This window comes from Sander vitreus, chromosome 21 (genome assembly GCF_031162955.1).
Source record: "Sander vitreus isolate 19-12246 chromosome 21, sanVit1, whole genome shotgun sequence".
NCBI lineage: Eukaryota > Metazoa > Chordata > Actinopteri > Perciformes > Percidae > Sander > Sander vitreus.
In genome coordinates this window covers 27,895,795-27,909,279 of record NC_135875.1, presented here as the reverse complement: position 1 = coordinate 27,909,279, position 13,485 = coordinate 27,895,795, and the positions used below count along the sequence as shown (strand labels likewise).

At 39.0% G+C, this 13,485-nt stretch overlaps 1 protein-coding gene across 3 annotated transcripts in view; it reads right to left on the bottom strand.

The window, feature by feature from the left end:
• The window catches only part of LOC144536574 (RNA binding protein fox-1 homolog 3-like), a 790,727-nt gene that overhangs the window by 555,595 nt on the left and 221,647 nt on the right, over positions 1-13,485 (bottom strand). For all 3 annotated transcript variants that reach the window (XM_078279785.1, XM_078279787.1, XM_078279786.1), the window contains exon 3: positions 11,832-11,889. The gene's annotated coding sequence lies outside the window, so the exon portion shown is untranslated. The remainder of the gene's footprint in view (positions 1-11,831; positions 11,890-13,485) is intronic.

Here is a 13,485-nt window from a genome sequence, read left to right as displayed (position 1 = left end):
AGTTTTATTCTCCAGTTTATTTCCATGTCCCTGGGGAGGTTTTTGCTGAACACAACAAAGTCCTCTGTTTCCCAGTAGCTTGAGATCTCCCCATGCTCAATCTGTCTGCCTCTTTGATTTCTAACATTTCACAAGTGTGTTGCTGTGTGTGTGCTGTCTGCTCCACCTGTTCAGGTAGAATTAATAGATGTATGCAGCTGACAGACAGGTCTGAGCGAGGACCCCTGGAGACTCTGAGCGGAGACAAGAAATAAACAGCTACATATTTGCAGTAGTGTTGCTCATTAAATAATCAGAAGAGTTATTTAATGTAAAGACTGAGCAGCTGGTACAGGGAGCTGGAGATTCAGCTCATGGGCAGCTACACCCTCACTCAGTGCTGCTCAAAGTGTGATCAAGCTGATCTGCTCTGTTTGGGTATACTATAATAATAATTAATACTAATACTGGACTCACTGTTCCTGTTACAAACTGCCAGTGCAGTAAAACAGATTAAGAAACCTGGGATGAGACAGTGTGAAATCAAATTAAATATGTAATCAAGCAACACACACATCAAGTGTTTAGGCATTCAAATGTTATAAGATTAAATAATTTGTTCATGATTAAAATAAACGATTCACAAATCATTTTGTTTGATCACCTTAACATGGATTTATGTGAGGCTAATTAAATAATTGAAATAACTGCAATCCTATCACCATCATTTCACTCATTGCTGCTTTCAGCGGCACATAATGTGCAAATTGGATCTTTCATTGAGTCTTTTAGTGAGGCATATATATATATATATATATATATATATATATATATATATACATATATATATATATATATATATATATATATATATATATATGGTCTTTGCCCTCAAAGTACAACGACCCCTCCAGTCGCCTCTCTGTCAATTCTGTGCGCCTGTGTGTGCATACATGCGTTTGTGTGTGTGTGTGTGTGTGTGTGTGTGTGTGTGTGTGTGTGTGTTCTTCACACTTCTGACTAAGAGTGTCTATTACTGCTCCTGCATTTAACCAGACCAGCTAAGAAGTGTTGCATGTTGGAGTTTTACACTGTGTTGCATCAGGCCTCTTACACACTCACACACAGAATACACACTCTCACACACACACACACACACACACACACACACACACACACACACACACACACACACACACACGCACACACACACACACACACACACACACACACACACACATAGCCCCTACATGCCCTGCAGACAACTCTGATGACTTCTTGTCTTGGTGTTTTATCGCATTTTGTCTTAACCTGTTCCTGATTGTTCGTCTCTGTCTCTCAGGTTGTCTGTTTTTCTGTCTGTCTGTCTGTCTGTTCCTCCTTATTTGCCTCATGCTGCAACCATTGCACAAAATGTTGAGTTACATTTGATCCGTCGGCAAATCAGAAACACAAGTACAAATAATCAAAGTCTTATTCTTATTCTTACTTCTTTTTTAAGTCTTTTTCATCACAAAACAGTTCACTGAATGTCTTTTCTAGCTGACTGCCTGTAGTACTCTGACAGAGTCCAACACCCTGCCCTGCCTTAAACTCATGCCATCTGAACCACAAAAGAGCAGCACTACCTAATGTATGCAGTATATATTCACCGCCATGCTCCGATGGGCACTTTTGGAAGAAGCGTTTACCCGTACGATTGCTGCTGCAAAATAACAGCCTCATGTCTCATTCACAGAGATAATACACACATACACACACACAGACAGCACACACAGAGACACTGCATTCCATTAGCGTGATTTACAGTTGATCTTTATCGGTAGAGAGCTGGAGGAAAGCCTTTTACTTTCTCATTTGAAGGAGCAAGAGGGTCTCCACTGTCTGTAGATAGATAGGAAGATGGATAGTGTGGTAGGCAAGGAACACCAAAGAACAACCTCTAAATACACAAACCGTGAGGGACAATCAGTGAAAACACACACACACACACACACACACACACACACACAGATAGGCAGAGAGACAAATAGAGAGAGAAACAGAGGGAGAGTTCTCTGTGGACTGATGTGTACAGTGGCTGCCTTGAAGATTCATTACATTTAACACTTTAGGATTTTATTTTTACTCTTATGGATTCTACGGAGTTTTGTTGAGTAGTTTTAAGCCCCTGACACACCAACCCGACGGCCGACCGTCAGCAGAAAAGTCAGTCGGACTGATCAGTCGGCTCCCCGAGGTCCAAAAAATGCCTCAGAACACACCGAAGAGACGCTGACTTGAGCGTATGTTCTGCGCATGCACGAGACGTAATACAAAAAATGAAAACCGGAAATGACAACACGCCACGTGGGTCTGGCTTCTCTTCTTAGTAATGGCGGCTTGTTCGAAATACGATCTTGTATTTTATGAAAATAGTTAACTGAAACGTGTTTCTGAAAACATTTGAAGAGAGAAATAGGCCGTGCAGTTGCTGAATCTGTCTTCATTTCAGATCAACAAAGGTCAGTTTAAAAGACTTTCATCAGATTTTGAGAGGCGATCGTCACTCATCCCGCTCGTCATTTCGGGGTTAGCACTCCACCAATCAGATTGGTGGAGTGAGTCCAACTGCCAAAATGAATATTTTGTTCACTTTGTGGAGCGCTGCGTCCCGTCCGTTGGCTGTGTGGCTCAGTTGTGTTTGATTTAGAGCTTGAAACGCTTTAATGATCATGTTTCATTGGCCAATTACTGTGCCACGTGCACATGTTAGTACACGTCAGCGCACGGGGACACTACGTGACCAACCCTATAGAGCGGACCACGTGTGTGCATATTTCAACAGAGTGACAGTGTGAGTGAAGAAATAGATAGAGACAACAAAACGGAACGAATCAGAAAAGCGAAAGAAAAGTTGTGTCCTGTTCTCTTTATATATTTATACTGTCCAACCAGTAGAACATGTCCTGTTCTCTTTATATATTTATACTGTCCAACCAGTAGAACATGTCCTGTTCTCTTTATTTATATATTTATACTGTCCAACCAGTAGAACATGTCCTGTTCTCTTTATATATTTATACTGTCCAACCAGTAGAACATGTCCTGTTCTCTTTATTTATATATTTATACTGTCCAACCAGTAGAACATGTCCTGTTCTCTTTATATATTTATACTGTCCAACCAGTAGAACATGTCCTGTTCTCTTTATATATTTATACTGTCCAACCAGTAGAACATGTCCTGTTCTCTTTATTTATATATTTATACTGTCCAACCAGTAGAACATGTCCTGTTCTCTTTATATATTTATACTGTCCAACCAGTAGAACATGTCCTGTTCTCTTTATTTATATATTTATACTGTCCAACCAGTAGAACATGTCCTGTTCTCTTTATATATTTATACTGTCCAACCAGTAGAACATGTCCTGTTCTCTTTATATATTTATACTGTCCAACCAGTAGAACATGTCCTGTTCTCTTTATTTATATATTTATACTGTCCAACCAGTAGAACATGTCCTGTTCTCTTTATATATTTATACTGTCCAACCAGTAGAACATGTCCTGTTCTCTTTATTTATATATTTATACTGTCCAACCAGTAGAACATGTCCTGTTCTCTTTATATATTTATACTGTCCAACCAGTAGAACATGTCCTGTTCTCTTTATATATTTATACTGTCCAACCAGTAGAACATGTCCTGTTCTCTTTATTTATATATGTATACTATCCAACCAGTAGAACATGTCCTGTTCTCTTTATTTATATATTTATACTGTCCAACCAGTAGAACATGTCCTGTTCTCTTTATTTATATATTTATACTGTCCAACCAGTAGAACATGTCCTGTTCTCTTTATATATTTATACTGTCCAACCAGTAGAACATGTCCTGTTCTCTTTATTTATATATTTATACTGTCCAACCAGTAGAACATGTCCTGTTCTCTTTATATATTTATACTGTCCAACCAGTAGAACATGTCCTGTTCTCTTTATATATTTATACTGTCCAACCAGTAGAACATGTCCTGTTCTCTTTATTTATATATGTATACTATCCAACCAGTAGAACATGTCCTGTTCTCTTTATTTATATATTTATACCATCCAACCAGTAGAACATGTCCTGTTCTCTTTATTTATGTATTTATACTGTCCAACCAGTAGAACATGTCCTGTTCTCTTTATATATTTATACTGTCCAACCAGTAGAACATGTCCTGTTCTCTTTATTTATATATTTATACTATCCAACCAGTAGAACATGTCCTGTTCTCTTTATTTATGTATTTATACTGTCCAACCAGTAGAACATGTCCTGTTCTCTTTATTTATATATTTATACTATCCAACCAGTAGAACATGTCCTGTTCTCTTTATATATTTATACTGTCCAACCAGTAGAACATGTCCTGTTCTCTTTATATATTTATACTGTCCAACCAGTAGAACATGTCCTGTTCTCTTTATATATTTATACTGTCCAACCAGTAGAACATGTCCTGTTCTCTTTATATATTTATACTGTCCAACCAGTAGAACATGTCCTGTTCTCTTTATATATTTATACTATCCAACCAGTAGAACATGTCCTGTTCTCTTTATATATTTATACTATCCAACCAGTAGAACATGTCCTGTTCTCTTTATTTATATATTTATACTGTCCAACCAGTAGAACATGTCCTGTTCTCTTTATATATTTATACTGTCCAACCAGTAGAACATGTCCTGTTCTCTTTATTTATGTATTTATACTGTCCAACCAGTAGAACATGTCCTGTTCTCTTTATTTATGTATTTATACTGTCCAACCAGTAGAACATGTCCTGTTCTCTTTATATATTTATACTGTCCAACCAGTAGAACATGTCCTGTTCTCTTTATATATTTATACTGTCCAACCAGTAGAACATGTCCTGTTCTGTAGACATGGTCCTTATTTATTTATATATTCATGTTGGACCAGTCCAATATGACAGTTGAATAAACCTTGTGTTGTAAGAATACTTAATGTGTTATAAATCTATTTTGATGCATTTTCCTGTAACTTTTATCATTTTACATATGTTTCAAAATATCGAAATTAATATCAATATCGCAATATGCATAATCGATATCGCAATATCACATTTTGTCATATCGTTCAACCCTATCCCAGAAGTGGAACATCGTGGATATAGACTAGGTATAAGGAGACAGCACATTTAAACAGATTGGTCTTGAGCTGATCTTAGGTCCAACGAGAGAGTTCCAAAGTTTAGGAGCCACAACCTCAAAATCACAGTCTCCACTAGTTTTAAGCCTGGAGTGAGGACAACCAACACACCTGGACCTTAGAAAGCTACTTGTGAATTAAGGCTGCAGATGATCTGGTCTTGATATAGGCGTGTGTCTGATCATGCAGGGTTCTAAAAGTGATCACAAGAGTCTTGAGATACATTTTGAATTTGATGGTGAGGCAGTGTAGAGATATGAAGAATATGGATGCATGAAATATCAAAATAAAATATTGTTAATGCTTTTCTTATTTTTCAGTGAAACTTTGTTGAGTGCCAATTTCTTCTTTTTCAATGCCAAATTTTACTATTTACTTACTGAAACTGTTCTAGCTCCATGCAAGACCAGCGTCACATGAGACTTTTAGAGGAGAATAACTAATAGCAGCATCATTTTGGACCACTTAAAGGGGTGATAGAATGATTATATAGGGTATTTCACACTGTTCCTTAAGGTCTCCTAATAGGGTATGTAACATTGGTTGGGCTGAAGATTGCCCGAATGCTATTTTATTAGGCCCTTAACTACCCTGTGAATATGGCTCTATTTGGAACAAGAGCTTTTCTTCCAAATATGGTATGCTCATGACACATTGGAGACGAGACAGCAGGTCTCATATTTCAGACACTGCAAAGTTATACATTGTTTGTCGGGCTATTTCGTTATTAAATTCACTTCTGAGACTTTTTAAAGCGAGAAATCAACTATATAAAGCTCAAATATGGGCCGTTTTACGGAAATTGATGGCTAATTGCAAATTTGATAAGACGTGTCGGACTTTAGCTAGGAGCTCCACACAGTCTGACGAGAAAACGGCAACCTCCATACCCAGTGAAAGTCACCGTTTCTCGGTTACTGGACTACTGGGGCTCGGAGCTCTGCGGAGCTGGCTGGCTGCCAGCTGCCGGCATAACTAGAGTATATTTAGTTTGAATTTCGTCACGCCACTTATACAACATCTACCCCAAGGTCTTATAAAGCTAACAATGGTGTCCGATTTCAATTTAATGCATTTTTGTGAACATTGGGGATTTCGTTAGCTGCGACTGTCCCTTCAATCCTATGTGTACAGATCGCGGCTAGTTAGCTTCACTTTCAGCATAATTAGAGTATATTTACAGTTTGAATTTCGTAACGCCACTTATATAACATCTACCTCAAGGTCTTATAAAGCTAACTATGATGTCCAATTTCAATTTAATGCATTTTTGTGAATTTCAGAGGAATTCTAAGAGGAGGCTAGCTAGCTCTCATTGATAGAGCTCCATCCAGCCGCAGGCTCTATCAATGAGACTCGCGGACAAGAGGCCTTTATTTCCCCGATCATTTGTTTAAATAACTCAACACATTATAATTACACACATTATAAGATTAACTGGAACCTGTGGTAAGAGATTGCTGGCGTAACAAGCTCGCTGACCGCGCTCTCACTCACACACACTGGCCATTTAGCAGGAAGAGGGGAGCTGCAGGCCCTGGAGCTCTGTCAGGGCAGCGGCGTTTGGTAGTCCATTAACCCAAAAAACTGTGACTTTGCGCGGGTATGGAGTGCCTTGGGCTGCCAGCCGTGATGGAGCTCCATCTACCTCACAGCAGGCGGGGTCTGAGAAGGAGGACAGGCCTGGGTCTGTGAAGGAAGGCAGGCCGGCGGCGAGGCAGCAACACAGGCAGCACCGGCCGCTGAACTCCGACACACAGTCGGACAAAATTTGCAATTAGCCATCAATTTTCGTAAAACGGCCCATATTTGACCTCTACATAGTTGATTTCTCACATAAAAAGTCTCAGAAGTGAATTTAGTGGTAAAATAGCAGATGAACAATGTATACAATTTCTGAGATCTGCGCGACCTATTCAGAAGACTAGCTGATCTTAGATCAGTGGTGTAGCCTATGTAAATGTTTGGGCGTGACAAAGATAGAGACTAGAGCCAAATGAGGAGGAGCCGCCGAGTTGACATCAACTAGGCAGCTCGTTGAGATTTGCCTGTTTTCAGAGCCAGTTTCAAATTGTGAGATTTGCAGAGGAGAGAGGTGTCAATGGGATTTTGAGGTTATATGTATGTCCTAGTTACCCACTAAACTGTCATTATTCAACTATGACAAGGTCAAATCAGTTTAGCATTCAATCACCCCTTTAAAAGCAGCCTTAGGGACAAGGCTAGCTGGGGTAGAAAGAACTTAAGAAATGATCTGCCATCCTATTTTATAGAGTTTAGGCAGTTATGTAAAACTGTCAATTGTGCTACATTTTTAGGCTAAACAACATTGACAATACATTTAAATTGACTTATTATCTGGCCAAGGGAGGGAAAGCATATACAAGGCAAAAAGAATAGGAACCAATACAGAAAATGAAAAACACACAGACTCACAGTGTCAAAAGCTGTACTGAGATCTGACAGTACCAAGACAGTGCATTCCTTTCTATCACCATGCATCAAGAGCTTAGTTGATAAGGGTCAAGGGTAGGGATAGGTCTAGAGACCCGGTTCCTTTAAGGACCTGGTTCCAAATTTCTCAAAACCCGAAAATCAATAAGGTCTGATCTTATCAATAATGCTATCGAGACTAGTGGATCATATAACGTTATGTCTGTGTGCGCAAACCGGAAAAATGATTTACGAGCACAGTCTGTGCGTGAAGACCATAGGTAAAGACTAGCCTCCCGCCGCAAATCATTCAAAACATAGTCGGACTGGCTACCTCTGTGGGCCGCTTAATCAGCTTCTTAAAGCAAAAACAGCAACAGAGACTGAAGAAATCAAACTGTCACAGACTTACAGTTTTTGCAATAAAAGCAATAATCGTTCTGTTAAGAGTAAGAATTTGTCGTCTCGTCTTTTCACCAAATAATAGAAAAGTATCGATAATGGTATCGATAAAGACTCGGATCGTTAAGCAGTCTCGAAAATGGCATCAATATCAATAAAAATAAATAATGCCCATCCCTGGTCAAGGGTCAGCGCTAGGTAGACCTTATATCCAGATGCTTAATGAGTCAAGCTCTAATTCAGTTCTCTAATTTGGTAAATGATGAAAAATGGTTAAACTGAAGAATTTCCCAAAAATGTACTACTTACACTACTGATGTAAATTTGGATCGTGCGTGGTTTTAAGGTCCTTTGTAGAACTGTCAGGGTGCTGTTGTCTTTATCTATACACCACCAAAAGAGTTTGTGTGCAATGGTACACACTTGGCACTGTCCCTGTATATCAGCCATACTTTTACAGTGCAGCAGTAGGAAAGCCACAGTGATGCAGCCAACCTGCTCTCTGCTTATCACAGATGGTTTCTGACAAGGAAAAGTGTCGCAGGAAGATAGCAGATACAATCTGATTGCTCCATGACTATGACAGCTGGGGAGGCTTATCATATATTCAACACACACTGCAGCACTGTGCTCTTATAGGTCATTAAAAACTCTGTGCTAGGTAAGGCATCTTTTATTCTAAAGTGTTTGAGCAAAACATCCAAAACAGGTTATATTTTTGTTTTATGGATACTAGAGAATCTACCGTCTCTTTCAAGTCCAACCAAGAAAAAGTGAAATATCGTTTCCTTTAAGTTAATTTGTCAGTTGATATATGGACAGACATTTACCTCATTCATCAGAAAGTTGTACTGATGTCACCCTGCAACATCAGTGCCACATGGACCCACGGAGAAAAATCAAGTCATGACTCATTAAGTCATGCTGCAATTTATTGCATGGTATTATTTATCGTCTCTGGTGTCACAGAATAGTTAATGCTTGTCATAAGCACATCTGTGTTAACGAGAATTATTAGTCGAGTCTGCAACTAGACCTCATCACGGTCCAAAATTAACAATCACCAGCCGCCAAATGCAGGTACATTTTCATTTGGCGAGTAAATCTCAGAGGGCTATCCGCCAAATACGGGTAAATGTTTGTACCAAATAGTTCCGTTTTTCAGTCTTTATTTGGGTGAATCTGCAGCTACTTTCTTCTGTTCCTCTGCACGTCAGAGCTTCACAGGGGCGAGCTGACACACGCACACACAAACATTCACTGACAGAAACACGCACACACCAAAACGCCAGCCACCACGTTACTTCTGTTTACTGATAGCTAGCGTTGACCTTAGCATAATTAATTAGCCAGTATGTGGTGATTTTTGGCAGGAGTCAGCCAGCCTTCCGAAAGAAAGCACAATGAAATGATAACGGATCGTTAACCATTAACCGACAAGCAGGCAAAGGAGTATCAGTTCATCTATCCGGGATGCAGTACTGGTGTTGATGTTCCAGGCATTGTCGTGGACCCATGCAGCCACTTTCCTAAAACCGCTTGCGGGACAAACACGTTTATGTCTGTGCCTGTCTCCACTGCATCCAACTGCGAGGTTGGCAGTTGTGTGTCTGTTGGCATACTCTGTGTGTAAGACGGCCAATTAACCCCGCCAGTCATCAAGCAGAAAAAAAGAGCTTAAAACACAACTTGCACTAGCAAGTTAACTAGAAGTTAAGAAATAGATTGTATAGCCTATTTACCTTTAATCATGCAAAAATGTTTTTTTTAATACTTTTTTTATTTTAGTTTTAATAATATGGTTTTAATTGTTTAACTGATTGTATTAATCGGTCAAAATTCAGTTAACATTGACATCCCTACCAGCAGGACTTGCAAACCCAACCAGAAAGTTTTGTTACGTAGGCTACATTTTTATATTTTGGCCAGTAAAAAATACGCTTAGCAGGTGGACTTTTTCATCTACCCGGTAAGTCAAAAGGTTACTTTCGGACACTGGACCTTATGTTATAAAAAAAAATAAATGACACACAGTAACCTTGTACTGTACTTCAGAGTGGGTTGGGTTGGGAAGGATAGTTGGACTGTGTGATCGTAGACGAAGATACTCCTTTTTAAGCAGTCTCAGTCTGGTCGTTTGGTCTGCATGGAGTTCACCACACAGAGGAACAACCAATACAGTAATCATACTGCATTATATCTATTCATGCCCAATATTTCAGAGGTAGTCCACAAAATATGATGAACATGATGTGTGTGTGTGTGTGTGTGTGTGTGTGTGTGTGTGTGTGTGTGTGTGTGTGTGTATGTGTGTGTATGTGTGTGTGTGTGCGTGTAAGAGAGAAGAGAGGTCTAGAAAGTAAAATGAATGTTAAAAGAACAAATAACAGTTACCCACAGTACATATCTGAGGTCACATCTTATTTCCTTTTGACACACACACACACACACACACACACACACACACACACACACACACACACCTCAAATTAATAGGGTTTGGAGTGTTGTGACCTTAGGCTATTTTCAGTACAACCATACATGTTTTATTCTCACTAATGAAGGAAAGGCTATTCATTTCAAGGTGAGTCAAATAATAAAAAAAATCTATCAAAAAACATGCTTGGTGTTGAAAAATAAATTACTCAGAGAGCTGTTAAATTGTCAAGGCCAGCGGCATTCTTACAGGATTTCTTTTAGTGCTGTTCCTGCACCACAAAAAACAACCTTAGAGGGAAAAATGCATTATTTTATCTGAATGATATTGCTTGACCCAAAGTAAAACATTCTATTAAAAAGCAGAGTTAATAGCAAACACCTAAATTGTTCTTTATTAAAGTAAACTTAAGTGAACCTTGCTGCCTGTAGCCAAGGAAGCTGGACTTTTCTGAGCAGAAACATTTCAACTGACTATCATCTGTATCCCAAGTGCAATGGCCTCACACACTTTATGTAATTATCATTCAAAAGGATCTTAGAAAAAGTATTATTAAAACCAAGGTGGTAGAATGTTATCTAAAGTTCCGTTAGCTGAGTCATTTGGGTCATGCTTTGAGTTTCCTTAACTAAATAGAAAATGTCATATATGTTTTCATTGCTACGGGCAGATATTATAACAAAACAAATAAAGTATGTTGACAGTGAACATTTTGCCACGATACATTGATGACAATGAGGAAACCGTTTCCTCAATATGTTGATCAAACAAACCTATGTTTCCCTCTTTTCATATCCGATTACAAATTAGCAGTATTTAAAAAAATATTTGGGAGACAGAATTGTGAAAAACATCATTGTCCTAACACTTAGCGAATGCAAGGGTCTCATAGAGGAAGCCAGCTCTATAGATCTTTTCAACTGGGAACCCCTGAAGGCCACAGTCACACTGAACAGAACCACCACTTTAAATGTTGCCGGAATCCAAAGATTTTAGAGATTCTGACAACAGCATATGGTTCCAACATATTTTAAAAGGTAAAGGCGCCTTCTGAGTAAAACCTACAAAAGCTTTCTGTTGCTAGGACGTTATTTAACACTACTGGGAAACAGAGATAACAAATATAGTTCATTTTCTGCAGTTCTACCACAGTTATAGCACACTTGATTACAACAATGTGTTTTTAGAATAGAAAGCATACACCTAGCACCATTAAAGCAGGGCTACAGTGAGCAACATGGTTCATTTTTCACTCCATCCATTACCCTGTGATTCACATGCAGGCTGAGAGAGGTTGTAGAAGTGGAAGGAAACAGAGAAAGAGAAGATAAATAATGACGGGAAACTGGAAAAAGTTGGCTACTTACGTAAGGATGTTGGTAAAGTGTGTGGGACGTCTAGACGTTTCTTCTGCTATATGTCAGCCTGTGGAAAAACACAAAGACACACATTTAAACAGATGCTGTAGTTTGATACCAAGAACAAAACAATTAGTATGCAAGCACTGGTGGATGTGGTTTGGGCTGTATGTTCAACGTGTTATGCTGGTGTATACTTAATAATAATAATAATAATAATAATAATAATAATAATAATAATAATAATAATAATAATTGATACTTTATTAATCCCGCAAGGGAAATTACAATGTTTTCACTCTGTTAGAATACAAATTACACACAGGCCTGAAATACACACACATGCTCTGTACCTATACATGCACTAATGGAGAGATGTCAGAGTGAGGGGGCTGCAACTGTCAATGGACAGGCGCTCCGAGCAGTTGGGGGTTCAGTGCCTTGCTCAAGAGCACCTTGGCAGTGCCCAGGAGGTGAACTGGCACCTCTCCAGCTACCAGTCCAGCACCATACTTTGGTCCCTCACCTAACTCCCTACAGACTGAGCTACTGCCACCCCTAATCTGTGGGGTTGTCTGTGTGGACACTTTTTTTTGTTATGGAGAAATAGAGAGATGTATTTATAGCATTGTGTGTTGTGTAGTTGTAACAGCAGCAGAGTTGTCCATCTCTCCTACTCCTTCTACTCCAATGAGTACGTATAGTCTATAAGCTCATAGTTGTTAAGGTTTTTTATTAAATCAAACCCTATTTTTTTAATATTACTTATGGTCGGCATTTTTTCAGCAATAGCCATTTTTTCAAACACTTAGCCCTACTAAGCACCTCTAGGGCTGAGGGGTTACTGTCCAAACCTTTGGACCCAATGTGAAATGGACCTGTGGAAACCTACACATAGCTGACATGCATGTATGCATTTTCAAAAAAGAGACCTGACCTTTAAAGGGACCCGGTTCATATAGACCTCAGGATAATTAGACCCAATGCAAAATGCAGTCAACTCAAAAAGACCTAAACAGTGAGAAGAGAAGCAATGGCTGCAGCATGATGCTCCACTAATTAACATGCAGCCACAGAGCAAAAGCGCATGTCATTTTCCCCTACACATTTTCCTCCTGTGATGATGATGACACACCGTGTGATCAGAGCTGATAGAATCTGCTTGTTTCTGCTCAGGTATTAGATACACAGACCATTACCTAATCTAATCTAGTCAGACTCTCCTGGGTCATGTCTTGGTTATTAGGAAGGGAGTTCTGCCTGAGGCCTAAGACAACCACTTCTGTTATGGTTGTACACATGACAAATAAAGAACCTTGAACCTTGAGTGGACCTGTAAAGACTTCTAATTTGCTGTCAGGACTAGGAGCTGTTGTTATGGCTTGGTATCACCCTGTGTTATAATTAAAACAATAAAAGAGTTTTAGGATCAATGACACATTAATAAATAAAGAAATGAACACTCCTTAAACACTATACCTAGAGCTGGGCAATATGGAGAAAATCAAATATCACAATATTTTGGACACAACACCTCGATATCGATACTGTAGGGTTGACTGTTAGTGCTTTCACAAAATATTTTCACAATGAAAGTTTTGACAAATACTCATCAGTAATGTGGATATAATGACTAAGTGGTTAAAGGCAAATAATAGAACAG